The sequence below is a fragment of the Stenella coeruleoalba genome (assembly GCF_951394435.1).
Source record: "Stenella coeruleoalba genome assembly, chromosome: 17".
NCBI lineage: Eukaryota > Metazoa > Chordata > Mammalia > Artiodactyla > Delphinidae > Stenella > Stenella coeruleoalba.
In genome coordinates, this window is record NC_137163.1 from 46369356 (window position 1) to 46396151 (window position 26796).

The window sequence follows — 26796 nt, forward strand, 5'->3', positions numbered from 1 at the left end:
ATCACCTTGTTAACATAACAAAAGACACCATTATCATCTCATCACTTAGGAAATCCCAAGGGTTTTAGAAACTGTGGCAGAAACTGGGACAAAGACCAAAAATATAAATCTTATTACTCCTAAAGCACAGTTATCTAGGTAAATGTTTGTATCACCCCAAACAGGCAGTAGTCACCAGGGAAAATAAGTTAATTGCCAGTCTTTTCTATTAATTTTTAAAAATCAGATTTAAGAAGAGAATTTTTTGAATGGCCAGTGAAAATGTCTCTTACTTTAGCTCTTGCCCTTTTCTACTTATTATTTATTTTTTCAATTTTTAGTTTAGTTTTGAAAAGTGTCTTTAAGTTATTTTAAGGTTAGAACCGAACCTTCCAGGGTTAAAAAAATATTGCGTCTCTTGAAAGAGATTATTTTAGACTTAGTGAAATGGATTTGATGCTAGAGAACATGTGACATCATACATTTGACCTTTTTGAAATGATTTACATTATATCAGCTACATTTTAAGTCCAGCAACGGTAAACAAAAAAAAGAAAAAAAGAAACCCTACTAATTAAGGCAACTTTGCAGATTGATGGCATTAGATTATCAATTAAGATCTCAGTTTTAAACCAGATTTTTCCTCTAAATAGTGATCCAAAGAACACTAGTTTTATGGTCAGTCTAATTAGTCAGACAGCCTTCTGATTGTTTAGTGCCTTCACTTGAAGTTTGTTAAATATTTTTGAATAGCACCTATGCTCCCATGGGACATTAGTGAATGTGAAGTCAACAAAAAAGAAAAAAAAGTAAGAAAAAGGATTTTGTAGTAAAATAAACTTGAGAAATCCTGGGTTCAGGAAATTTAAACATGTTTCGTGACTGGAGGACTTTTGAGATGTGGAATGAGCTATAATGTGCTCTGTGAATTTCACTGTTAAGTAGAGTTTGGTCTGAAGTGTTTTTAAACTTTATTTGGCTCTACAACCCTTTGTCAGTGGAACATTTTAAAGGACTCTTTGTTTCTAGCAACTTTGGAAAATGCTGTTCTGGTCTCAGTTAAGCCCTTGAAATCTTAGCATTTGGAAGGAGATCCACACACAAGCTCATCCAATTTCTGGTACAGAAATCTACCATGTATCCATGCTACAGGCTCACTCAGCTGTGGATGAGTATTTTGATAACAAAATGCTCACTACCCATAAATCAGCTGATTCTATGCTGGTCTGTTAGGAGGTTTTAACCTTTTAAGTGCCTTTTACTATTAGAAAATTTTAAGTTTTAAAATTTTGTCTATTGGACCTAGATCTGATCGCTGGATTAAGATAAGTGCTACTCAGGTAAAAGAATCCTTATTTTTCAAGGATGATTTGTACATGAAAAAAAAAAATCCATATACTTCAAATCATCTGTAAATAGTGACTGAAGAGTAATTGAAAATAGATTTGAAAATAATTTTCATTTGAAATTTATGTCAAAATATGTTATTATATAAACGAATCCAGTATATTTTCTCTTATAGCCAGTAAAATTTAGGTTAAATTTTAATTAAGCACAAGTGCTACAATTAAAAAAAAAAGAATTACATTTTGTTTTGAGTGATTATTTCAGCAAAACTGGTTTATGGGACAGTAAACTCTCCTTCCCTGCATGTTCAATGTTAGCAGCTCAAACAGGCTAATTCTGGTAAAAATTCAACAGTTTTCCAAGGCCTTCTCTTAATTATTTGATACTCAATTGTTTTTTCTTTTACTTCTGTTGTATCTCTTTTTTAAATTGTTAACTACACATCCTCATTTATCAGTGGCTTTGTATGTTTAACCCAGCAGATCTCTGGTATTATTTACAATGGCTTCATGATATTATATCTTTAAAATTCAGAATTTCACTTTAAAGTTGATTTGAATTTTATTTCTATTATACGGTATTATGTTTATGTTATGAATCCATCAGTGAGTAATTTTCTGAAACAGGATGAGCAGTTTGCTGACTTAGAAGGGCTGGAATCTATAGACACCTTAAAATTAGGATGTAGATAACGAATAGTTGGATGACAAGAAACCCTGTTATATGAAAACAGGAATAATAAGGAGTGTTCCAAATCTTATCTTTTCTGTTCTTACTTTTCTCCAAAGGTTAGTTCTCGAGTCCTTAATTCTCCATTCAGTATTAAATGATTGACTATTTGCAGCCTTCCCACCATTCTCCCCACTTCTAGGTCTGAGTTGGGTAAACCTTTTGGTTTCATCCTTTTTTTGTGAAGTAGTGTTCCTAGTCAAGCCAGAAGGCTGTTCCATTAAAGGTTTAGCATTTTAGTGATTTTAGTAATAAGGGTAAGGATAAGTGGTCTTCAGCCCGTCACAGTCTTCCACCCAACCTTTCTTCAGATGAATTTCCTGCAGTAGAAAAATCAGACAACCAGGCTGAATGATTGAGTCCCTGACTGTGACTAGCAATGAACTACTCAGCCCTGGCTTCCTGGGCATGCCATCCTTCAAAAACAGCCTGCCAGATGGAATCTCAGTCCCCTAGCTTGGCATTCAAGATACTCATGCTCTAATCCACCAAAATCCAGTTCCAGTAGTTCTCCCCACTTCTTTCATACAGCAAATATCCATTCACCCAACTGCATTCACTTATCTGGAGTACAAGTTCTTTTCCTTATATTCCAATATATTCCTATTTCATCTGCCTAGGAAGTCTTTCAAATTCTTCACAATCCTAAATCCTACATGGTCTTTACTTTCCTACCTTTACAACTTGACCTTAAGAAAATTTTTGCTTTCCAAGATCTATGAGTCAATCAATCAGTAAACCATTAATAAGTTCATAGGCTGCTTCAATACAGTTCTCCTCAATACAAATATAGTTGTCAATCCTTAATAATAACAGCTTATATTTGATCACATAGAAATGTATTTTAACTCAATATTTGTTATCTAAAATGATAGTATAGCACTCTTCATTTTGTTGGTTATTTTCACATGTTTTAATGTCAGTATCACCTCTTTGAAGACTTAAAGTATATGTTGTCCATTATTTCAGTATTTTAGTATCCTGCCCTGTTTTACACTTAGTGGGTGTTCAATAAATGATTTTGACACTTCACAGAATGGAGAAAATTTTCCCTAATCCTACCTAATCCTACAAGCGTTGACCCTCTCTGACTTTGCACATCACTTGTTAATGGCAGCTGGGTAGTTGTGTTTGATAGAAATTCAAGAAAAAATTTCTACATGTTTCAAGACCAAAGCCACAGTCATATGAGGACCTTAGTCAGCATCATGAATATATTCTTAAACATATGCAATGGAGAATTGCACTTTTATGATTTTGGGATGAATCACATGTAAAACAGTCATTCACATTTTATTTATTTATTTATTATTTTTAAATATCTTTATTGGAGTATAATTGCTTTACAATGGTGTGTTAGTTTCTGCTTTATAACAAAGTGAATCAGCTATACATATACATATATCCCCACATCTCCTCCCTCTTGCGTCTCCCTCCCACCCTCCCTATCCCACCCCTCTAGGTGGTCACAAAGCACTGAGCTGATATCCCTGTGCTATGTGGCTACTTCCCACTAGCTGTCTGTTTTACATTTGGTAGTGTATATATGTCCATGCCACTCTCTCTTTGTCCCAGCTTACCCTTCCCCCTCCGCGTGTCCTCAAGTCCATTCTCTATGTCTGCGTATTTATTCCTGTCCTGCACCTAGGTTCTTCAGAACCATTTTTTCTTTCTTTCTTTTTTTTTTTTTTGTAGATTCCATATATATGTGTTAGCATATGGTATTTGTTTTTCTCTTTCTGACTTACTTCACTTTGTATGACAGACTTTAGGTCCATCCACCTCACTATGAATAACTCAATTTCGTTTCTCTTTACAGCTGAGTAATATTCCATTGTATATATGTGCCACATCTTCATTATCCATTCATCTGTCGCTGGACACTTAGGATGCTTCCATGTCCTGGCTATTGTAAATAGAGCTTCAAAGAACATTGTGGTACATGTCTCTTTTTGAATGATGATTTTCTCAGGGTATACGCCCAGCAGTGGGATTGCTGGGTTGTATGGTAGTTCTATTTTTAGTTTTTTAAGGACCCGACATACGGTTCTCCATAGTGACTGTATCAATTTACATTCCCAGCAACAGTACAAGAGTGTTCCCTTTTCTCCACACCCTCTCCAGCAGTTATTGTTTGTAGATTTTTTTTGATGATGGCCATTCTGACGGGTGTGAGGTGATACCTCATTGCACTTTTGATTTGCATTTCTCTAATGATTAGTGATGTTGAGCATCCTTTCATGGGTTTGTTGTCAATCCGTATAGTTTCCTTGGAGAAATGTCTATTTAGGGCTTCTGCCCATTTTGGGATTGACTTGTTTGTTTTTTTGATATTGAGCTGCATGAGCTGCTTGTATATTTTGAGATTAATCCTTTGTCAGTTTCTTCATTTGCAAATATTTTCTCCCATTCTCAGGATTGTCTTTTCATCTTGTTTATGGTTTCCTTTGCTGTGCAAAAGCTGTTAAGTTTCATTAGGTCCCATTTGTTTATTTTTGTTTTTGTTTCCATTTCTCTAGGAGGTGGGTCAAAAAGGATCTTGCTGTGATTTATGTCATAGAGTATTCTGCCTATGTTTTCCTCTAAGAGTTTTATAGCATCTGGTCTTACATTTAGGTCTTTAATCCATTTTGAGTTTATTTTTGTGTATGGTGTTAGGGAGTGTTCTAATTTCATTCTTTTAAATGTAGCTGTCCAGTTTTCCCAGCACCATTATTGAAGAGGCTGTCTTTTCTCCATTGTATATTCTTGCCTCCTTTATGAAAAATAAGGTGACCATATGTGCATGGGTTTCTCTCTGGGCTTTCTATCCTGTTCCATTGATGTATATTTCTGTTTTTGTGCCAGTACCATACTGTCTTGGTTACTGTACCTTTGTAATATAGTTGAGGCCTGGGAGCCTAATTCCTCTAGCTCTGTTTTTCTTTCTCAAGATTGCTTTGGGTATTCAGGGTCTTTTGTGTTTCCATACAAATTGTGAAATTTTTTGTTCTAATTCTGTGAAAAATGCCATTGGTAGTTGGATAGATATTGCATTGAATCTGTAGATTGCTGTGGGTAGTATTGTCATTTTCACAATGTTGATTCTTCCAATCCAAGAACATGGTATATCTCTCCATCTGTTTGTATCATGTTTAATTTCTTTCATCAGTGTCTTACCGTTTTCTGCATATAGGTCTTTTGTCTCCTTAGGTAGGTTTATTCCTAGGTATTTTATTCTTTTTTTTGCAGTGTTAAATGGGAGTGTTTCCTTAATTTGTGTTTCAGATTTTTCATTATTAGTGTACAGGAATGCAAGAGATTTCTGTTCATTTATTTTGTATCCTGCTATATAACCAAATTCATTGATTAGCTCTAGTAGTGTTCTGGTAGCATCTTTAGGATTCTCTATGTATAGTATCATGTCATCTGCAGACAGTGACAGCTTTACTTCTTCTTTTCCAATTCGGATTCCTTTTATTTCTTTTTCTTCTCTGATTTCTGTGGCTAGAACTTCCAAAACTATGTTGAATAATAGTGGTGAGAGTGAACAACCTTGTCTTGTTCCTCATCTTAGAGGAAATGGTTTCAGTTTTTCACCATTGAAAACGGTGTTGGCTCTGGGTTTGTCATATATGGCCTTTATTATGTTGAGGCAAGTTCCCTCTATGCCTACTTTCTGGAGGGTTTTTATCGTAAATGGGTGTTGAATTTTGTGGAAAGCTTTTCCTGCATCTATTGAGATGATCATATGGTTTTTCTCCTTCTATTTGTTAGTATGGTTTATCACATTGATTGATTTGCATATATTGAATAATGCCTTCATTCCTGGGATAAACCCCACTTGATCATGGTGTATGATCCTTTTAATGTGCTGTTGGATTTTGTTTGCTAGTATTTTGTTGAGGATTTTCGGATCTATGTTCATCAGTGATATTGGCCTGTAGTTTTCTTTCTTTGTGACATCTTTGTCTGGTTTTGGTATCAGGGTGATGGTGGCCTTGTAGAATGAGTTTGGGAATGTTTCTCCCCTGCTATATTTTGGAAGAGTTTGAGAAGGATAGGTGTTAGCTCCTCTCTAAATGTTTGCTAGAACCCACCTGTGAAACCAGCTGGTCCTGGGCTTTTGTTTGTTGGAAGATTTTTAATCACGGTCTCTATTTCAGTGCTTCCTATTGGTGTCTTTATATTTTCTGTTTCTTCCTGGTTCAGTCTCAGAAGGTTGTGCATTTCTAAGAATTTGTGTGTTTCTTCCAGGTTGTCCATTTTATTGGCATAGAGTTGCTTGTAGTGATCTCTCATGATCCATTGTATTTCTGCAGTGTCTGTTGTTACTTCTCCTTTTTCATTTGTAATTCTATTGATTTGAGTCTTCTTCCTTTTTTTCCTGATGAGTCTGGCTAATGGTTTATCAATTTTGTTTATCTTCTCAAAGAACCAGCTTTTAGTTTTATTGATTTTTGCTCTTGTTTCCGTCATTTGTTTTTCATTTATTTCTGATCTGATTTTTATGATTTCTTTCCTTCTGCTAACTTTGGGGTTTTTTTGTTCTTCTTTCCCTATTTGCTTTAAGTGTAAGGTTAGATTGTTTATTTGAGTTGTTTCTTCCTTCTTGAGGTAGGCTTGTATTGCTATAAACTGCCCTCTTACAACTGCTTTTGCAGCATCCCGTAGGTTTTGCGTCATCGTGTTTTCATTGTCATTCGTTTCTAGGTATTTTTTGATTTCCTCTTCGATTTCTTCAGTGATCTCTTGGTTATCTAGTAACATATTGTTTAGCCTCCATGTGTTTGTATTTTTTACAGTTTTTTTTCCTGTAATTGATATCTAGTCTTGTAGCATTATGGTCAGAATAGATACTTGATACGATTTTAATTTTCTTACATTTACCAAGGCTTGACTTGTGACAAGTCAATATATGATCTACCCTGGAGAATGTTCCATGAGCACTTGAGAAGAAAGTGTATTCTGTCCTTTATGGATGAAATGTTCTATAAATATCAATTAAGTCCATCTTGTTTAATGTGTCATTTAAAGCTTGTGTTTCCTTATTTATTTTCATTTTGGATGATCTGTCCTTTGGTGAAAGTGAGGTGTTAAAGTCCCCTCCTATGATTGTGTTACTGTTGATTTCCCCTTCTATGGCTGTTAGCATTTGCCTTATGTATTGAGGTGCTCCTATTTCAGGTGCATAAATATTTACAATTGTTATATCTTCTTCTTGGATCGATCCCTTGATCATTATGTAGTGTCCTTCTTTGTCTCTTGTAATAGTCTTTATTTTAAAGTCTATTTTGTCCGATTTGAGAATTGTTATTCCAGCTTTCTTTTGATATCCATTTGCATGGAATATCTTTTTCCATCCCCTCACTTTCAGTCTGTATGTGTCCCTAGTATGTGTCTGAAGTGGTTCCTTTGTAGACAGCATATATAGGGGTCTTGTTTTTGTGTCCATTCAGCCAGTCTGTGTCCTTTGCTTGGAGCATTTAATTCATTTACATTAAGGTAGTTATTGATATGTATGTTCCTATTCCCATTTTCTTAATTCTTTTGGGGTTGTTATTGGAGGTTTTTTCCTTCTCTTATGTTTCCTATCTAGAGAATTTCCTTTAGCATTTGTAGTAAAGCTGGTTTTGTGGTGCTGAATTCTCTTAGCTTTGGCTTGTCTGTAAAGGTTTTAATTTCTCCATCGAATCTGAATGAGATCCTTGCTGGGTAGAATTATCTCGGTTGTAGGTTTTTCCCTTTCATCACTTTAAATATGTCTTGCCACTCCCTTCTGGCTTGCAGAGTTTCTGCTGAAAGGTCAGTTGTTAACCTTATGGGGATTCCCTTGTATGTTATTTGTTGTTTTCCCTTGCTGCTTTTAATATTTTTTCTTTGTATGTAATTTTTGATAGTTTGATTAATATGTGTCTTGGCATGTTTCTCCTTGGATATTTCCTGTATGGCACTGTCTGCGCTTCCTGGACTTGATTGCCTATTTCCTTTCCCATATAAGGGAAGTTTCCAACTGTATTCTCCTCAATATTTTCTCAGTCCCTTTCTTTTTCTCTTCGTCTTCTGCGATCCCTATAATTCTACTGTTGGTGTGTTTAATGTTGTCCCAGAGGTCTCTGAGACTGTCCTCAATTCTTTTCATTCTTTTTTCTTTATTCTGCTCTGCAGTAGTTATTCCTACCGTTTTATCTTCCAGGTCACTTTTCTGTTCTTCTGCCTCAGTTATTCTGCTATTGATTCCTTACAGAGAATTTTTAATTTCATTTATTGTGTTCTTCATCATTGTTTGTTTGCTCTTTAGTTCTTCTAGGTCCTTGTTAAACGTTTATTGTATTTCTCCATTCTATTTCCAAGCTTTTGGCTCATCTTTACTATGATTACTCTGAGTTCTTTTTCAGGTGGACTGCCTATTTCCTCTTCAGTTGTTTCGTCTGGTGGGTTTTTACCTTGTTCCTTCATCTGCTGTGTATTTCTCTGTATTCTCATTTTACTTAACTTACTGTGTTTGGGGTCTCCTTTTTGCAGGCTGCAGGTTCGTAGTTCCTGCTGTTTTTGGTGTCTGCCCCCAATGGCTAAGGTAGGTTCAGTGGGTTGTGTAGGCTTCCTGGTGGATGGGAGTGGTGCCTGTGTTCTGGTGGATGAGGCTGCATCTTGTCTTTCTGGTGGGCAGGACCGCATCCTGTGGTGTGTTTTGGGGTGTCTGTGACCTTATTATGATTTTAGGCAGCCTGTGTGCTAATGGGTGGAGTTATGTTCCTCTCTTGCTAGTTGTTTGGCATAGGGTTTCCAGCACTGTAGCTTGCTGGTCGTTGAGTGGAGCTGGGTGTTAGCGTTTAGATGGAGATCTCTGGGAGAGCTTTCGCCTTTTGATATTATGTGGTGCTGGGGGGGTCTCTCGTGGACCAGTGTCCTGAACTTGGCTCTCCTGCCTCAGAGGCACAGTCCTGACACCCTTCAGAGCACCCAGACCCTGTCAGCCACACGGCTCAGAACAAAAGGGAGAAAAAGAGAAAGAAAGTAAAAAAGTTATTAAAATAAAAAATATTAAAAATTTTTAAAAATTAAGTAATTTTTAAAAAGAAAGAAAGAAAGAAGAGAGCAACCAAACCAAAAAAGAAATCCACCAATGGTAACAAGCCCTATAAACTATACTAAAAAGCAGAAAAACAAAAGACGTACAGACAGAACCATAGGACAAATGGTATAAGCAAAGCTATACAGACAAAAATCACAGAAAGTCCACCGCCTCAATTTTGGGATGATTCATTGTCTATTCAGGTATTCCACTGCTGGGATAGATTTCCCTTTTTCTTCTTTGTTCACACAGCTCCTGGGGCTCAGCTTTGGATTTGGCCCCACCTCTGCGTGTAGGTCACCTGAGGGCGTCTTTTCTTCACCCAGGCAGTACAGGGTTAAAGGAGCAGCTGCTTCAGGGGCTCTGGCTCACTCAGGCCGGGGGGAGGGTGGGGTACGGAGTGCGGGGCGAGCCTGCCGCAGCAGAGGCCAGCGTGATGTTGCACCAGCCTGAGGCACGCCGTGCGTTCTCCCGCGGAAGTCCCTGGAATTTGGGACCCTGGCAATGGCGGGCTGCAAAGGCTCCCGGGAGGGGAAGTGTGGACAGTGGCTTGTGCTTTCACACAGGATTCTTGGTGGCTGCAGTAGCAGCCTTAGCATCTTATGCCTGTCTCTGGGATCTGCGCTGATAGCCGCGGCTCGCGCCCATCTCTGGAGCTCGTTTCGGCAGTGCTTTATTAATCCCCTCTCCTTGCGCACCCCGAAACAGTGGTGTCTTGCCTCTTAGGCAGATCCAGACATTTTCCTGGACTCCCTCCCAGCTAGCTGTGGCACACTAGCCCCCTTCAGGCTGTGTTCACGCAGCCAACCCCAGTCCTCTCCCTGGGATCCCACCTCTGAAGCCTGAGCCTCAGCTCGCAGCCCCCACCTGCCCTGGCAGGTGAGCAGAGAAGCCTCTGAGGCTGGTGAGTGCTGGTTGGCACCGATCTGTGCGGGATGCTCTCTGCTTTGCCCTTCGCACCCCTGTTGCTGTGCTCTCCTCCGTGTCTCCAAAGCTTCCCCCCACCCACTGCTCCCTGTCTCTACCAGTGAAGGGGCTTCATAGTGTGTGGAAACTTTTCCTCCTTCACAGCTCCCTCCCAGAGGTGCAGGTCCCATCCCTATTCTTTTGTCTCTGTTTTTTCTTTTTTCTTTTGCCCTACCCAAGTACGTGGGGAGTTTCTTGCCTTTTGGGAAGTCTGAGGTCTTCTGCCAGCGTTCAGTAGGTGTTCTGTAGTTGTTCCGCATGTAGATGTATTTCTGATGTATTTGTGGGGAGGAAGGTGATCTCCACGTCTTACTCCTCTGCCATCTTGAAGGTTCATTCATATTTTAAATACTCTTCAGAGCACAATTTTTTAACTTTTATTTCTCTAAACATAATTATTTAATAATTAAGAGGTGTCAAAATATTACAGTTGATTTTTCTTGTCATTCTGTTTGTTTGTTTGATCCCATATTGTATCTTGGAGATTTGGGGGCAACTTATATTCTGTAGCAGTATACAGTATATATGCACAATGTTTTAAAAATCTGATGTATAAATATTGAGTTTTACTGTCACCTAGATGGCAGATGTGCAAAAAATAAATTCATTAAAATATTTCTAATGTCCTGGTTTTAAAATAGGGAGCACTTTGTCAATGTTCATCTCCTCACATAGTCATAAAGTTTCCTACTTTAACAAAAGTCACTTGGTTCTCTGCGCACCAATGAACTTGAACGTTAAATTTACAAGTTCATGCTAATGTGTTCTCTGCTAAATTTGGGAAATTTTCTTTCTGTGTATCCATTGATATTTCACTATTTATCATGGTGGTGTAAATGCTTGGGTTAGCTTGACCTAAAGGCATCCAAATTCATGGAAATGAATGTGGAAATGAGACGATATAATTAAATATCACAATTAATGGGCTTGATGCTCCTATTTCATTCTTCACACAAACATATTAAAAGTAGATTTTTTTTTATTACGTAAGACTTGGTTCTGTATATAGTTCAGCCAGAAGTAAAATTATTCCTAAATCACCCTGTCTCTCAACCTAATGCATCAGCTTCAGCCTGTACACATAATGACAGTCAGACCTTGATTGGCTTCTTTCTCTTCCAACTGGCGGTGTAGACAGCAAACAGGAACCCTGTCTGAGAAGCGTTTGTGTATAGACCCAGAGAAAAATTTTAACATGGCACTGTTGTTTATGTTATGATCAACCAAATTTACTGATCCAGTCATTTATTTATTTGTCCTTACAAAGTCCTGTATTCATCCATCCATCACATTTCCTGAATACTTACCATGCACCAAATACTGAAAGTACAGTAATAAGCAAAACAGACATAGCCCACGTAGTCCCGGATTTCATAATTTGGAAAGCACAGCTGGACTAGAGTTACCCTTAGGAAAAATACGTTCAAATATAATTAGATAATCACACAAATATGTGAAATGAATAATAAACATATGATGCTGTAAAAGCAACGAGACCCAGTATTTTCAAGAGGTCAAAGAAAGGCTTTTTTGTGTCAGTGCCATTTGAACTGAGATGGGAAGGACTCATTAACTAAACAATGGCGGTGATGGGGAAAGTAATCACTAGCTATCTGACCTCAGACAGGTTACTTAACCAGTTTATGCGTCAGTTTTCTCATCTATCAAATGACAAGGTTAATAGTACCTACTTTATAGGGTCTGGTGAGGATTTGGTAAGAGTTTAGGACTATGTTCACTACATGGGCTCTATGTAAATATTACATATTGTTGTTACATGGCATTTTTACCCATAGTTTGCTAAGTTAGAAACATACTGAAGAAAATAAAAATAATTAAATAGTACTGAATGTTGATTTCAGATTTATTCAAAGTAAGATGCAAGTGATAAACTTTCCATACAAAAAGTCACAATTCAGGTAGGGAGACAACATGGAAAATGTTGAAAGCGATGAAAATGATGATGTGAACTGCTTACAATATATGCATTATGAAATGACACCTAGAAAAACTGGAAATCAATGAAGTTGTGTTAATTGCTAGTTTTTTCTGGAAAGGGAAGATGGATGCTTGCAATAAACTTAAATGAAAGGTTTTTAAAAATGGTGCCCTGGGAACAGAGAGGCACAAAAGCATGCTCATAATTTTGTGGCTTGGGCTGAAGCATTTCTCAAATGTCCTTGAAAGTTTCCAAAGACAGTCTTTCCTCAGGAAAGTATTTCTCCTGTGAGTAAATAATGTTCTTGCCTAGAAATGAAATGCAGTAATATATTACATTGCAAGTGAACTGTTAGCAAGACTGGCAGCAGAAGTTCAGAAACAAATGTCGCATTGCAATCTAGAGTTTGAGGCTCTGTATCTGAACTTCCATAACTTCTAAAGGGATGCCCTTTGTATGAAATCAAAATAGTCCAGAGAAGAATTTTGACTTCTCTTTACTTAACTATTAGAAGGATTTATTTGGAATTATTATTGTGTCATGCATGTTCTGCCTTAAATTTTCTGTGGTTGAGTTGCACAATTGATAAGCTAAGGTTTCTTTCCACCATAAAAAGGTTCCTTTTAAGGAGTCCTATAATAATGACATTTAAAATACTTGCTTGCTTTTGAAGAAAGCTTCATGCTTTCCAAAGTGCTTTATAAACGCATTTCTATGAGGCAGGTGGAACATGTCCTGTCAACAGTATTTTACAGAAAAGAAAATGGAGGCTGTAAAGGAAAGCTGCTTGGTCGAGGTCATTCAGTGTGTTAGGCGAGTTTTCATCACAGGAGTACTCACAGTTGAGCAGGGAATCCAGCAGGGAAAGCTTAAGGCTTTAGTCTATCTTTACACACGTATTTTTGCATAAATGAAAAATTTACCCAAAATGAAGTGCATTAGGTACCTAGTACTGCCTTCTTGTTCCTTAGAGTCTAGTGAGGGATATAGACTGAGCATATTCTATCCCAATGAAGATAACTTAGATTTTTCTGAGGATGATCACTTGGGCTTTAGAATCTGAATTCCAGCTTGACCCCTTACATGAAGGAAGTTACTTAATCTTTCAGATCCTGTTTCTCCATCCCTTAAATGGCAATTTGAATGCTCTCTTATATGTTTATTAACTCATTCACTTAACAAAGCAACTGCTAGATCTCAAGTACTCTGCTAAGAATGGTGAAGCTTTTCTAGGAAGCCAGAAGGCATCCTTCAGTGGATAGCGGAGGTCAAGAGAGGTTAGAGTTAACACTTGAATTTGACAGTGGGAGAAGATGAAAGATTCACACGGCAAGGAAAAGAGAAAAAGACTATTATACAGGTTAAAGAGCTAGACCTGGATATATTTGGAGTGACAAACTTTCTGAATTTTGATGTACCATACTTCCTGCCTCAGTTCCCACATCTTGGAAATGGGAATAATGATTAAACATGTTTCACAGTATTCATTTGGTAGAGATTAAATGAGGATTAAATAAGCATGGAAAGTGGCATAGGACAAATTTGATAAATTATTATGTATGAAAGTGTGTATAAATAAAATCAATTGCCATGACCCCTCTTCGTACCGAGTGATCACAGCACGCTTTAATTTTCTAGCTGAGTCTGGATATGGATTCGTAACTTTATTCAAACAGTGTATCAGGCACCACTTAACCTTTGGATTGGCTGGAAATTTTTGCTCCTCTGCTCTAATACAATTTAATTTTAATTTTGGTTTTTAAGGTACATGGGTATAAATAAGAAGAGTGTTAAAGAAATGTATTTCAGATTTTAAATTCAAAAATGTAGAAAAACTTTCTTTTACTATTTTTCATTTTACCTTTGGGTGCACTGATCAGCTACTTTTTCTTCTGCACCTGTTAGACCTGCGCGGTCTCCTAGGAGTTTCGACTCGCCCAGGAAACAACAAGAGTCGGAAGTCGATGCAAAACGCAAGAGGTTTATTGAAGGCCGGTGCACCGGGGTTCCTTGGTCCTCACGCAGGAGGTCGAAGAAGGAACCCTTTCGGGCGCGAATATGTCAGTTTTATAGGTTCCCACTTCCCCGTATGTAAATTATAGATTTGGTTGTGTTCTCCTGCTGATTGGTCCCGGCTTAGGCTCGGACCAGAGAGGGAACTTGTCCCCAGCTGCCTGATTGGTCTTTGACAGACACCTTTTTTACATTTTGTTATCTCCCTCCTTCTCCCCAGCTGCCTGATTGGTCTTTGACAGACACCTTTTTTACATTTTGTTATCTCCCTCCTTCTCGGAAGGGGGCCGGACATCCTGGAAATTCACCCATTGTCTAAGAAGCCCCTATTGTCTGGAGAGTTCTTAATCATTAGCTGGAACAATGTCCCTCGAGTCCCACATTCCCCCCTTTTTCTTGTGACTATTGATTCCAATCATGGAATCTCAACCTTCTGTTCGTAAACTTTGGTACTGTTGTCTTAACATTAGAACTTGTACAGTACTGATACGTTCTCTAATAAATGCTATCAAGCGATTTAGAACACATGGTCCAAAAGTTAAAATCAACAATAAAACAATAAGAGGTCCCAACAGAGTAGAGATTAAGGTGGTAAACCAGGGGGACTTATCAAACCATGATTGAAACCATCCTTTTTCGTTCTCTCTCTCCCTTTGCCTTTTATCTAAGCGTTCCCTTAGTTTATCCATGGTTTTGGTAATGGTTCCTGAATGATCAATATAAAAGCAACATTATTCTTTTAGAGCGGCGCATAATCCCCCTTCCTTAAGAAACAGCAAATCTAGGCTGCAACACCATTTCTGAAAGTGAGGTGAGTGATTCCTTTAGTTGAGTTATGGAACTTTCTAATGCTCGAAGGTCGATGTCTACAGCCTGTCTTAAACTTGCATAATACTGGGGTTGTTGTATGAGGGCTGTGGTTCCTGTTCCTATCCCGGCAGATATTCCTAGTCCTAGAAGGACAGCCAATGTGAGGGTTACAGGTTCTCTTTTGTTTTTTGTTTTTTCTACATATTCATCTAAAAAGGATGAGTCTGAATGGTAGATAAGTCTAGGGACTAATTGCACTAACACACAAAAGTCAGCTGAAGTATTAAGAACCTCTAAAGAGACACAAGGGGTGAGCCCCGTGTTACATGTCCACCATCCATCTTGAGGAGGTACAAGATATCCTGAGCCTGAAGGGAGGCTAAAATCATGACAAAGGTGTCTATGGGACTGGGGAGGTGTTCCTATACAAGTACCATTTCCAAAAACCGAGGACAGGGTTAATTTACTGTTCCCTTCTTGCTTCCATCGACATTGGTCTGAGGAGGTAGAATTAGTATAGTTGGAGCTATATCTTATAGCATCATAATAAGGGGGAGGGGCAGCATAGCAAAGCCAACATGATTTTGTAGCCTCTGGGTTTGTAGCATTGAGAACCGTAAAGGCTGCCTGCACCAAAGAAAGCATCCTATCCTGAGGAGTCCCAGGCTTAACTGTGGGTTCTTTGGATCCAGGTTTCATTAGTCTCATTCTTTGTTGACGTAGTTGAAGGGGCCGGGGGAAGCAAAGGGGGGCCAAGTATGGGATTTGGGCCTATTGATATAGGAGCAGGAGTCTCAATCTTTAGCTTAAGGGTCATTAATATTCCTAAATCATATCCCCTCACGTAAAATCTAACGCCCCAAGAATGACCATTTATCCATTTTTTATCTCTTTTTCCGGGATTACTAAAGGAAATTTTAAGGGGATGACACCATCCTGAACATTTACTCCGGTGTCCGGTATCCTCATTATGAGAATAATTAGCCGTTACAGTAATAAAATCCCAAGTTGAGGTGGGTTTCCAATTAGTATCCCCGGTAGTTTCACATCCCCAGCTTTTGCAGTAAAAGTTTCCAGTTCCACCACATTTATAATTCAGAGATCAAGGGCGGTGGAACCCGGGGCATACGTAGAAAGTGAGGATACCAAGCATCATTCTTTTGCCTGCATTTTTGCAACCCGGCCCAAACCAATCAGTTTCCGAAACTTTGGAAGGGGCAGTGTTCATATCATGAGAATCTTCTGTATCCCAATAAGGTGCTCCTATAGCCAATTTACAAACATCAGGAAAAAGATCTGGCCACCAGGTCCAGGGGGGTGCAGTATGACTAATGGACCAGGTTACATCTCCAGTCTGAGAAATTACCTGCCAAGTTAAACGTTGGGGGAGGTGAGGGCTAAAATCACTTACAGTCAGTAAAGGCAGTAAAACCAAAATTATAAGTCTTAGGTTCGTAGAAGCTTGAGTTTGAGCGGGTTGTCGGTTCTTTGGGCCCGCCATCCTGATGATGCCGTCGCTGGTGCAGCCTTCACATGTGAAGCATGGATCCAGGCAGCGATGCCGTCCACTTTTATGGCCGTTGGGGTGGTGAGGAGGACGGTGTATGGTCCTTTCCATCGAGGTTCCAACGTCTGGGTTCGATGCCGACGGACGTATACGGAGTCTCCGACTTGGAAAGGATGAGTTTCTCCCGGTGTTCCCGGTTGGTAGGCCTTGGCGAGTTGGGACCATATTTCTTTCTGGACCAATTGGAGTCCCAGTAGCCTAGCATATAAGTCAGTGTTATTTTGACAATCAGGTTTTATTTCTTTTCCTAAAGTGAGGAGGGGAGGCGGGGCACCATATAATATTTCAAAAGGAGTAAGATGGTATCAGGAAGGTGTATTTCTAACCCGGAATAGGGCCAAAGGAAGGAGCACCGTCCAATCGGTACCGCCAGTCTCCAAGGACAATTTAGTTAGGGTCTCTTTTAGAGTCCTATTCATTCTTTCTACCTGACCTAAACTTTGGGGTCTATAGGCACAATGTAATTTCCAATCAGTCCCCAAATATCTGGCCACATCCTGACTTACCTGGGCGACGAAGGCTGGACCATTATCAGACCCTATTACCTTTGATGCTCCAAATCGAGGAAAAATTTCTTCTAAAATCTTCTTGGCTACTACAGCAGCTGTTTCTTTCTTTGTTGGGAAAGCCTCTATCCATCCTGAAAAAGTGTCTACAAAAACTAAAAGGTATTTATTACCGTACCTTCCAGGACGCACTTCGGTAAAGTCCACTTCCCAGTAAGTTCCTGGGCGGTCCCCCCTGAGTCTCTTTCCAGTTTCAAGTTTCCCTTTGTGAGCATTTACCTGTTGACATGGGACGCATTCCTGCACAATTTGTTCAGCTAATTTTGTCATTCCAGGGGTTTCGTACCCGGCTTTTTGTAACAAGGCTACCATCTTTTTAGTCCCCAAATGTGTCCATCTGTGCATCTGTTGTAACATGGATTCTGCTTGCTGAGGGGACAAAGTTCCTTTTGTTGTGGCCGGGATGATTTCTTCATCGCGGCCTGGTTTTTCAGGAACTTTATCTGACAGTCCTAAAATGACTTCTCCCGATGCTATTTCTCGGGCCACTTGGTCAGCCATATTATTTCCCCTAATTATTGGGGTATTTCCTTTTTGATGTCCAGGGCAGTGGATGATACTGACTTTAGTAGGAAGCATGAGTGCAGTCAACAAAGCCACGATTTCGTCTTTGTTTTTAATTTCTTTGCCACCTGAAGTTAGTAGCCCTCTGTTGGTAAATGGCACCGTGGATATGAGCGGTAGCAAACGCATATCTACTGTCTGTGTAGATGTTTACTTTTTTATTCTCTGCCATCTCTAATGCCCTCGTCAGGGCAATTAATTCAGCTCGTTGGGCTGAGGTCCCTTGTGGTAGTGCCGCTGCCCATATGACTTGTTTTCCGTCTACCACGGCTGCCCCAGTTCGACGCTTACCTTCCTCCAGGAAACTGCTCCCATCCGTGAACCAGGTGAAATCAGCATCAGGGAGGGGCAGGTCCATCAGATCTGGCCTACTGCCATGTGCTGCGGCTAGTACTTCCTGACAATCATGTATGATGGTGGAGCCTTCCAAGTCAGGATCAGGTAGCAAGGTGGCTGGATTGAGTCCTGTGGCTGGAGCAAACTTGATGCGATCTGAGTTTAGCAACAGGGTTTGGTAATGGGTCATCCTGGCATTAGTTAGCCACCTATCCGGTGGTTGACGGACTACATTTTCCAGGGCATGAGGAGCTGTTATCGTTAGATTTTGTCCTAAAGTTAGTTTGTCAGCATCTTTGACTAGAACGGCCACTGCAGCGATTATCTTTAAACAGGTGGGCCATCCTGATGCCACAGGGTCCAATTTTTTTGACAAATAAACAACTGGGCGATTCCAGGGACCCAATTTCTGAGTCAATACTCCTTTTGCAATGCCCTTATTTTCGGCCACATATAAATGAAAAGGTTTGGTTACATCTGGCAGTCCTAGGGCTGGAGCTGAAAGTAAAGCTCGTTTGATTTGGTCAAAAGCCCGTTGTTCCTTATCGCCCCAAACGAAAGGAGTGCTGTTTTTGGCTAGGGGGTACAATGGGGCTGCCAGCTCAGCAAACCCTGGAATCCATAGTCTACAGAATCCGGCCGTCCCCAAAAATTCTCTAACCTGCCTGGCGTTTTTGGGAGCCGGAATTTGGGCCACCGTATCCTTTCTGCTCTCCGTGAGCCATCTTTGCCCCCCTTTTAATAGATACCCCAGGTAACTAACCTGTTGTTGGCATATTTGTGCTTTCTTGGCTGAGGCTCTATATCCCAGGGTTCCAAGTTCCGTTAACAGTTTTTCAGTACCCTTGATACAATCTTCTTGGGTCTCAGCAGCTAATAAAATATCATCAACGTATTGGAGTAATGTTACCTGGGGATTTGATTCTCTATATAATGCCAAATCCTGATGGAGGGCTTCATCAAAGATGGTCGGGGAGTTCTTAAATCCCTGAGGTAGCCGTGTCCATGTCAGCTGACCAGACATTCCCGATGTTGGATCTTTCCATTCGAAGGCAAAGTAGGGTTGGCTCAGGGGAGAGAGTCTTAAACAGAAAAAAGCATCTTTAAGGTCCAAAACAGTATACCACGTATGTTGAGGTGGAAGAGTGCTCAGGAGGTTGTAAGGGTTTGGAACTGTGGGGTGGAGGTCTGCCACCCGTTTGTTTACCTCTCGTAGATCCTGCACCGGCCGATAATCATTTGTTCCTGGTTTCTTTACCGGCAGGAGAGGGGTGTTCCATGCTGATTGACATCTTATTAAGATGCCCAAGTCTAGTAGCCTCTGTATATGGGGACGGATACCGTCTTTGGCTTCTCTACTCATGGGGTATTGACGGACCGTTATTGGGGTGGCAGTTGCCTTGAGTTCCACTAGCACCGGGGGCCGATTTTTGGCCATCCCCATTCCGGCAGTTTCTGCCCAGGCTTGAGGGAACCGAGTTACCCAATCAGTAACATTAACTCGTGAGGATGAAGGCTGCTCGTATAATTTATATTCATCTTCTAATTTCATAGTCAATATCTGAAGTAACCTTCCCTTATTATCAGTTATGGTGGGACCTTCTGGCTGAAAGTGGATTTGAGCCCCTACTTTGGAGAGTAAATCTCTTCCCAGCAAAGGATAGGGGCATTCCGGAATAATCAAAAATGAATGGGTTACTCGTCCAATCCCAAGATCTACTGTCCTTCGTGTGGTCCATGAATATTGTTTATTCCCAGTGGCTCCTTGTACCCATGACCTTTTAGCTGAGATAGGACCTTTTGAGTGGAGAAGGACGGAGTGCTGGGCTCCGGTATCTACCAAAAATTGAACAGGTTCCCCCTCCACTTTAAGAGTTACCCGGGGCTCGGGGAGAGGGTTCGAGCCCTGACTTTCCTAGTCTTCTTCTTCCAATGTTAAGATTTTGTTTTTGGTTGGCCTTCCTCCATTCTTTTTCTTAGGGCATTCTCTCGCCCAATGTCCTTTTTCTTTACAGTAGGCACATTGGTCCTTGTCTAATGGCCGCCTTCTGTCTGCCGTTCGCCCTTCCTGCCTATTTCTATCCCCTATATTTCTTCCTCCAACCACAGTGGCCAGTATCTTACTTAAATTCCTCTCCTGTCTCTTATCCCGTCTTATTTCACGGGCTTCCTGCTCTTTCTGCTTTCTTTCTTCCTTCTCTTCCTCTGTTTCTCTTTTGTTACATACTTTATCTGCCTCTTTTACTAACTCCTGAAGCGAAAATCCCTGCAAGCCATCTAGCCTCTGTAATTTCTTCTTAATATCAGGGGCCGCTTGATTTATGAAAGCCATTGCTATAGTAGCCCTATGTCCCTCCGAAGTTGGATCATAAGGGGTAAAGCGTCTAAAGGCTTCCATTAAACGTTCCAGGAACACAGTTGGCGATTCCTGGGGCCCCTGAGTTACTTCCCTTACCTTAGCCAAATTAGTGGGCCGTCTGGCCGCTCCATGGAGACCCGCCACCAGAGCCTGGCGATACATTTTCAGGCGCTCCCTACCTTCCGGGGCATTGAAATCCCAGTTTGGCCTGACGAGTGGGAAACCAGCATCAATCTCGTTAGGCAGCTGGGTAGGTTGCCCATTGGCGCCTAATACATTTTTTTTCTGGCTTCTAAAAGAACCCGTTGCCTCTCCTCAGTCGTTAGGAGAGTCTGGAGCAGCTGCTGACAATCATCCCATGTGGGCTGGTGGGAGAAAACAAGAGATTCTATTAAAGCGGTAAGGGCCTGTGGATTTTCGGAAAAAGTTGGGTTATGCATTTTTCAATTATAAAGATCTGCAGAGGAAAAGGGCCAATATTGGAGACGTCTATTCCCTTGGCCATCGGGGGGGCCATATTCTCTAAGAGGTAGGGCAGTGGAGTCCGGGGAGATTGCCCTCCGGCTCCTAGTGCCCACTGAGGGACCCCTTTCTTCTTCCATCATGGATGGTTCCCTTGGTGCCGAGGGCAGTGGAGCTGGGGGTCCTCTAGGTGGTAGGGGATTCGGGGCCGGAGGATAAGGGGGTGGGGAATCCAAAAGAAGCAAATCGGACTGCGGGTCAGGATAAATCGCCTTCGGTAGATCCGGGGCGTCGTGTAGCTTCTCCGTGTTGGGGTTTTTCTTTAAGGCTAATATCTCCGACGCTGCTGATGTATGCGCGGATGTACCTGTTGAGGAAACAAAGGGCCGGACCCACGGAGGTGGGGAGAGAATTAAATCTTCCCAGACCAAGACATATGGTACTTGGTCTGGATGTCCGTGGGGATCTATATTAAATATCTTAGACTTCAGCAGCTTAATCTTGTCTAATAAAAAGGATCCTTCGGGGGGCCATCCTATCTGAAATGTTGGCCATTCAGAGGCACACAAAGTCTGCCACTTTCCTTTCTTTACCTCTACCGAAAAATTATGGGCTCTGGCCCGAACTTCGGTCCAATAGCTTAGGGTAAGGGAAAGAGGAGTCGTCATAGTTTGTCCCATTGTCGTCCGTCAGAGAAGAAGAATAGACCACAATACAGAAACAGTTAAAACTCCACGAAACACATATACGTATAGGCCACCGCGAGCTCGCTTCAAAACCGAAACTTCTTCAGATGGCAGTTATCACCAAGGGAACTGCCGAAACCGAGTGAAGGGGAGACAGAGTTTGCCTCTCCTTCCAGATGAGCCACCAGGGCGTCCCCTAGGGCTCATGGACGCCGGCTATTAGCACGTCTGCCTAGCCAGAGGTCCGATACAGATTCCATAATAAGCCGATTCTTACGGCTTTCCTCCGATAATGGCCCACAAAGAACAAGGGACAAACAGACAATCAAGCTCGAGCTTACCTGGTACCTCCAACTCCCGATGTTCTTGTGGTCCGGGGCGAGTGGAATCCCGGACGAGCCCCCAAATGTTAGACCTGCGCGGTCTCCTAGGAGTTTCGACTCGCCCAGGAAACAACAAGAGTCGGAAGTCGATGCAAAACGCAAGAGGTTTATTGAAGGCCGGTGCACCGGGGTTCCTTGGTCCTCACGCAGGAGGTCGAAGAAGGAACCCTTTCGGGCGCGAATATGTCAGTTTTATAGGTTCCCACTTCCCCGTATATAAATTATAGATTTGGTTGTGTTCTCCTGCTGATTGGTCCCGGCTTAGGCTCGGACCAGAGAGGGAACTTGTCCCCAGCTGCCTGATTGGTCTTTGACAGACACCTTTTTTACATTTTGTTATCTCCCTCCTTCTCCCCAGCTGCCTGATTGGTCTTTGGCAGACACCTTTTTTACATTTTGTTATCTCCCTCCTTCTCGGAAGGGGGCCGGACATCCTGGAAATTCACCCATTGTCTAAGAAGCCCCTATTGTCTGGAGAGTTCTTAATCATTAGCTGGAACAATGTCCCTCGAGTCCCACACACCCAGGCAAAAGGGATTCTGAAGAAAACACTTTAAAATTTTGATTTCATATATAAGATAGTGGGAGCCTCTGCCTGCTTGATTTACATTTGTGCTCACCTTCCACTTTATGCGGGAGGGGGCATACGAGTAAAGGAAATTTTTATATGATTTCAAGTTATTTAATTCCTGATATTATATTTAGCCATGATAGAGTGTTATGATTTGCCTACAACATCCATCCTTCCTTTTCTTGTACCTTACCTTGTTCAGAGAGGACTTGTGCCTGTTCTGCTTTGAATTTCTCAACCATATCAGCTGCTAAAATCACAGGTGAAGCTTAGTTTCTGCTGATTTAATCCACCCAATCGAGATAGAGTTTCTCATTTTATTCAGCAAATATTTACTCTGCCTTAAAAAAATATTTTTAAAAAAATGCATGGTCTTATTTGCTGATGCTGCTGGGAATTAATTAATTAATTAAGTTTTAGGTTCACAGTAAAATTGAGCACAAGGTACAGAGATTTCCCACACATTCCTCTGGTGGGAATGTAATAAATTGGTACAGCCACTGTGGCAAACAGTACGGAGGTCCCTCAAAAGCTAAAAATAGAATTACCATATGATCCAGCAATCCCACTCCTGGGCATATATCCAGACAAAACTATAATTCAAAAAGATACATGCACCCCAATGTTCGTAGCATCGTAGCGGCGTTATTTACGATTGCCAAGACGTGGAAACAACCTGAGTGTCCATCAACAGATCAATGGATAAAGAAGATTTTATATATATATATATATATATATAGTAATATATATAATTTAAATTTATATATTTGCATACATATATATATAAATACTACTCAGCCATAAAAAAGAATGAAATTAATTTTGCCATTTGCAGCAACATGGATGGACTTGGAGGGCATTATTCTAAGAGAAACAAGTCAGACAGAGAAAGATAAATACTGTATGATACCTCTTATATGTGGAATCTAAGAAATAAAACAAACTAGTGAATATAACATAAAAGAAGCAGACTCACAGATATAGAGAACAAACTAGTAATTGCCAGTGGGGGAGGGGGGAAAGGCAATTTAAGAGTTGGAATTGGGGAGTGGGAAGTACAAACCATTGGGTGTAAAGTAGGCTCCAGGATGTATTATACAACAGGGGGAATATAGCCAATATTTTGTAATAAATGGAAAGTAGTCTTTAAAATTGTATAAAAATATTTTTTTTTTAAAAAGATACTTCTTAGCTGATAGAAGCTTTAGAAGTCTACAGAGGCAGATAATTTTAAAATTGCAGCATATAACTTGTGGAGCCTGGCTGACTTTCTCACAGGAAGCTGCAAGAAAATTACTTTCAAAGGCATTCATCACCTTAGCTTAAAGGAGTCTGTTCCTTCAGTGTGTATTAGTCCATGGTGCATCCTTACTTTGACTTATCTGTGAGGTTCACTTCTCGCCCCCAGGAACAAAGCCTGCAGAGGGACAACTTGTTTGGCTTGGGAGCCTGCCCAATATGAAAAGTTTGCAGGCAAAATCAGAAAGAACAGCTGCAGGAGGAGAGATGAGGTTTGCCGACAGCTAACGATTCAGAAAGCAATTTGCATGAGAGCCTTCTGTTTAACAGGAGGCAGCATGTGCTGGGCAGTGGTTTACCATCCACTGCCAAGCTGGTTTCTACACCCTGAGTCCTCATTCCATCAAAACACGTGTCCTGAGGGAACGCCCAGCCACCAGCTTCCACTTACCTGAGTTAGCAAGACCTGCTGTCTAGAATTTCAGAGAGCTTTTCATTTATTAACTCACATGAATCTACTTTATCCTGAGGCTCTGGATACTAGTCCCATGCAAACTGATTTAATAACAAACATTTAAGTGCAAATCCAAGGTCATCTAGATAATATTCTTTGACAGCTTATTGCATATGAGGCACTGCACTGTGCACTTTTTATACCATATCGGACTTCATAACAGACCTCTGAAGTGGGTGGTTAAGTTTCCTGCCAAGGGATCCATACACAAGAAACGATCATCAGAAAAGACCAAAGTATTATTTATTACTAGTGAGCTAGTCGCTGTTACTTCATTTTGGAATTCTAATTGAGGCTTTCCTTCTCTCTCTCTCGCTCCCAAATCACAGATGACTAGGTCATGGGACAAGCTTAAGCTAACATGCCTTATTCTGTGAATCATAAGCTGAGCTACTGGGACAGAACCATGTGACACGTTTGTCCCTTTCAAATGTAATAATTCTACCCATTGCTCCATAGATGTTCTGGTTACTGACCAATAACATTAACAATTCCTCTTCCAAGAATAGGATGGAGGGGAAAGGCACTGGATCTCCTATGCCTCCCAAACATGTGAAGGCCAAAGCATGGTGGGAGGAGAAGCATATCTCTTCGTAATATGTTTTATTCCCTATTTTATAGATGTGCATATGGAAGATTAGAAAGGCTGAGTAACTTGTCCATGTCATGTAGCCCATGCTTTTAACTTTTTTATTATACCACTTATCCTTCTCACCTATCAATTTGCCTTTTATACTGATATCCTGAGAAACAGGCCACTGTATGGTATAGAAATGAACAACCATAAATAAGCTGGAAATGCATTTCTATTTACATTAACTAAGATAGTCACTTGTTTCTTTTAAGTGAGGTCCTCCACCTTTTTAGGGACCTGAGTAAACTAACGATGTGCTTCCATTGATTAAACAAGAATTCTCCAATATTCCATAGAAGAATCATACATTTCTTTAAGCCCTATGTATGCTTCTAGGGTTTAGATTGTAAATCAAATAGGTTTCTGTTTTTCATTAAAAAAAAATGAACACAGGATTTCACTTGTAAATTTATTAACTTTTTTTTTCTGTCTAGCAACAAGCAGTGACTATTGTTGGATTGGTGGACACAGTAGAGATGGCCATTCAGAAAATCACAAAGTTTAGGAACTCTAGCATTCATGTAGCTCAGAACTGTAAGAAGAGACCAGAGGAAGATCAACATGCTTTAAAGTATATTACAAATCAATATTGAAATAGAGCTTAACGTATAATTCATCTGGAAAGAAGCTCAGAACGTGATTGCCAGTTATTTAATATTCTGGTCAAAGACAATGGAAGCACTATTAAAGTATGGCATTTTGACTGCCATTGGAAAGGTCAGGTTTCAAACAGCAGTGCACTAGTTGTGCTCAAAATGACTAAAGAATGATGAATAATTAAGTGAAGAGGAAATGGGAGACCTGCACTCTAATCTTGTTTTGGCCACTGATGGGAATCATGTGGACTTAAGCCCATCACACAATCATTTACCACCTTGGTTTTCTCACCTGTAAAATGAGGGAGTGACTGTAGTTCTTTAATAATCCTTGATGATCTTTAGCTCTGATTCTAGAAGCATCTTGATTTAATACAGTTTGAGGATTTATGTCTAAACTCTAGCAAGCAGAAAAATGTTCTTTTATTTCTAAAATGGACTTGACATTGCGTTAACAGAGCAAATGAAATCTCTTGAGTATTGTTCAAAGAATCACCAACTTAAAATTCATCCCCATTGTTGGTTTTTATTGTCTGTTTAACTTTTACTAGATCTATAATAGTTTTATTTATTTTCCTTTGCACCTGGACTGGCAGCCTGTGTGGTTGGAGAAACACATCACCACTTATTTTAGATACTTTGTTATCAGAGCCAACTCTGTAATCTTTGCTCTGCCTGTGAATTATTTATTTAATTTGATGTGTTTTTTCCTGGATTCATAGAATTTCCTTTTGTCATGATGCTTCTTTCCAGTTATGGGACTGTAAATACAGCTGACTAAACCTCTCTAGTGGCCGATACATATCAGGTCTTTTGTGTGAAGGATGCTAGCTAATCTTCCCATTCATAGGCTGACTACATTTTTATTCATTTGCTTTTATTCTACTCACCCCTGACAGTAGAATCTGTGGAATAAATAAAATAATGATACCTACTACTTATTTAACTCGGATCAGAAAACTTGACCTTTTCCTAATTTTTTACATTTGCTAGCTTTGTGGCAATATGCACCCCTATTTTTCTCTGAATCTCAGTTCACCCTCTACATGGGAATTATTATGCCTACCATACAACGTGGTGATCATAAAAGAAATTCCGCCCATCTACTACCATATTGGGGAAAAATATTTGGATTGACTTTGACCAGACTTGGAGGCACATGTTTGCAGTGGCCTGTTTGAAAATACTGACTACATGGGGTACAGTGGGATACTCTGAAGGCACCTTACAGAGGTAGATAATATCTCTCCCAGGGCATCAACACTAAAAGTGAGAAGCATTTTGATTTCTCGTCAAGAAAGAAATGTTCTGTGATGTTAATGGTTCTTAACTTTTGGTGATTCATTGAAATCTCCTGGGGAGCTTTTGATAATCTTAAAGCCCAGCCTGTAATTATACCAATTAAATATGTATTTCTGGGGGTTGGACTGAGGCATTGGTATATTTTAAGGTTTGCAGAATGTAATGGTTAATTTTAAGTGT

General features: G+C 40.3%; 1 protein-coding gene across 8 annotated transcripts in view; it reads left to right on the forward strand.

The window, feature by feature from the left end:
- Positions 1 to 26796, forward strand: part of LOC307175752 (metabotropic glutamate receptor 7-like) — a 111112-nt gene that overhangs the window by 53972 nt on the left and 30344 nt on the right. The window lies entirely within an intron of this gene.